Source organism: Cupressus sempervirens, chromosome 11, assembly GCF_028749045.1.
Source record: "Cupressus sempervirens isolate cs-2001-9-10 chromosome 11, ASM2874904v1, whole genome shotgun sequence".
Taxonomy (NCBI): Eukaryota; Viridiplantae; Streptophyta; class Pinopsida; order Cupressales; family Cupressaceae; genus Cupressus; species Cupressus sempervirens.
In genome coordinates this window covers 359,207,990-359,211,119 of record NC_143128.1, presented here as the reverse complement: position 1 = coordinate 359,211,119, position 3,130 = coordinate 359,207,990, and the positions used below count along the sequence as shown (strand labels likewise).

Below are 3,130 nucleotides of genomic sequence, written 5' to 3'. Positions count from 1 at the left end.
TTACCCTTATTGAACTCACTACTAGGTGATTTTGACCTTGTTGGACAATTTCTTCTTATGTGACCAATCTTGAAATAGCTAAAACATGTAGTTTGACTTAACCATCTTTTGTAGTTACCTTTAAAATGTGTTCTGATACAATTTTTGGCAACATGTCAATACTCTTAACAATAGTGAAAACTATACTTTGTATTATAGTCCTAAATATAAGATTTCTCATTGTGCTTTACCTTTTTATGCTTGTATAATGACCTCTTGAGCTTGGATCTACACTCATATGCTCTATACCCATAATTCTGATAGTTATAGCAGCATCCTTAAAATCTTTGTGTGCTTATGGTCTTGGTTCTACATTCATGTGCAAATGTCATTGCTTGTGTCACTTGTGGTAGTAACCCATGAACTTCTTCTTAGGATTCTAATTTGCAGTATTTCTTCTACAAACATTAGTAGTATGTCCTAATTTTACACAAATATGAAAAGTAGGTATAGAATTCTTACTATTGATATTCCTTTGTTCACCACTTTTAGATGATTCTTCTTCTTTAGTACTAGTGTAACCCAATCTAATAGTATCATTATTGGATCTATGAGATCTCATCAATTTCTCAAAATACTTGATGGCTTTACTAGGTCTATTGAAACTTTTAGCAAATTATTTTTCTCTTTTCAAATCATTTCTTAGTTGTTCATTCTAAAACTTCAATATTGTGATCTCAAAATCTTTTCTATTCAATTTATGATTTGCAATCATCATTTGATTCAATGATTCTAATTGCATGTGAGCAATCCTATTCACCTCTAATGTTTTCTCTTCCAATCTATTGGTCAGTATCTTTTTGTAATCTTCAATCATGACTTTTTCTTCTTCAGCTTTCTTTTTCTACTCGGTCACCTCACATAGAAATACTGATTGGACTTCTTGTTCTATTTTGATAGTTTTGACCTCTTTAGTTAGGGTTCCATTCTTTTCAATTAGATCTACAATTGCTGCATCAAATTCACTTGTTTTTCCATCTGCAAATAATCTAGTAGTGTCAATCTCTTGGTAATGTGTGTCATTCTCTTGAATAGCTATCTCTTTCTTTCTTTTCAATGATTTCTTAAACTCATCACTTACTTTACTAAGTTGATGTAGGGCAAGTTGTATTTCAATCTTTTGGTTCTCAATAATCCTTCCCAACTTATAGAATTCCATTCAAAATCTTTCCTCAAAGATGCAAAGCTTTCCTTTCTAGAGAACCTTTGATCTGATACCAATTGCTGCAAATACAATAGGAAAAGTAAACACTAAGAGGGAGGGGGTGAATGAGTTCTTCAAAACTTTAACCATAAATTTATTCACCACAAATTCATCTCATAATTGTGCATGTAAACTAAAATAGCTAGTTAAACATATTCATCCATAGTATGAAAGAAAATAACATTCAACATGTGTATGACATAAGATATTTGGTTACCCAAAAACCCTCCAATGAGAAGGTAAAACTAGGGCGGGGATGACACCCACAAATCTCCACTACTATAGTAATAAAATGTATCCAATGAAGGTTACAATTTTTTATCATGAAACATGATCTACCGTGTGAAAGGTCTACCCTATTAAAGGCTTGCAAGATTAATAGATCTTACTCTATTAAAGGATTTCAACACCCTATTAGAAGTGTGCCTAGTAAAAGGACTTTAACTTATAATGAAGTAAGAACCATATTAAAGGATTTAAAACAACCTATTAAGACTACACTGTTAAGAGATTTAGTTGATTCACCTATTATAATGTCTTAGGAATGATCCTATGGTTAGCTAACTATTGCTAGATAACAAATCACCTCTTTCCTGATGTGTACTTAATCCTTAATGATCAAATGTATCTCTTCTTTCCTTTGACCTCCTTTATGTTCTTTTCTAACTAATTCTGCAATGTATCTCAATTCGCAATACCTTAGTCACCATGAATGCTCTATTTGCACATGCAATCTTGTCTCTTTTCTCCTTCTACATTCATAAAAAATGTAGGGTTTTTCCTCCTTAAGAAGACCTAGACATTACTTAGAGTTAGGTGTGAATCAATGATCACTAATAGATTTAGGAGTGTTTTGCGACGTCAATTTGCATTTGGCTTTTTTTTTTGCCTTATAGCCCAACGACGTCACAATTGCGACATCATCGGGCTATAAGGCAAAAAAAAAAAGAGACGCATTGCTCATTATCTGCTGCCGTCGAATCGAGCTCCGCTGCCGCCGAGAATTATCACTGCCTCCGAATCACCAAATCGAGCACCCAAGGTATGGAAAAGTTTCTACTGCTTCTTTCTCCTCCTTTTTCCTTTTTATATGCTCTAGAAACAAACTCAGTAGGGACACTACAGAGATATTATCATAATGGCCCGAATTTGCTTTTCGCAAAGCCAAAATTCTTTCTTTAACATACTCGCTTACCTTGTTGCGGAGCTCCATGCCTATCATCAGGGTCGATGGGAAAATGGGTGAAAGCTGCACCAGAAGCCCACCAAAGCCGTAGCCAATATCTGCAAACCAAATTTTCTTTTCTTGACCAGTTGAGGTAGAACATGCGTTCGCTAGTTTCAAATCCTTAGAGTTTGAGACTTCGTGTTCTTCTTGAGCTTCGCCATTAGGGTTAGGCGCTGGAGATTTGTTGTCTTGGAGATGTTTTCTGGAGAAATATGAAGGGAAATGGTCAGCATAATCGAATTGAGCCGGACAGAGAGGTACAGGAAAGTGCGAATCACTGAGAGGATTGCTGTGAGCTCGCGCTCTGTAAAAATGCTTCCTTGGATGCTTCATGGATGCGCAATGCTCTCTAGCATGCGACATTGCTCAAATTCGAGGGTTTTTCTTCACATTTCTTGATGAGATTAGAGAGAAGCTCTATGGTGAAGAATGGATGTTGCAGAACCTCCTGGATGAATGGCTACCGTAAGACGCCTCCCATTTTCTTGTCATATTTCTTCAAGATCTTTGCAACCCCTGTGTAGTCATGGTCTCGCTCAATAGACAATTTTGACAAAATGGGGGTTTTGAATTTGAGAAAGGGGAAAAATTAGGGACATAGTCCATTATTAACCTTACATACCTCTGATAAACACATTCAAAAACCTTTTGTCTTTTTA

The 3,130-nt window shown here is 35.5% G+C and overlaps 1 pseudogene; it reads right to left on the bottom strand.

Moving 5' to 3' along the window:
* Positions 1-2,264: 2,264 nt before the first annotated feature.
* LOC149529557 (tRNA (guanine-N(7)-)-methyltransferase pseudogene) lies at positions 2,265-2,834 on the bottom strand (annotated as a pseudogene).
* Positions 2,835-3,130: the final 296 nt, after the last annotated feature.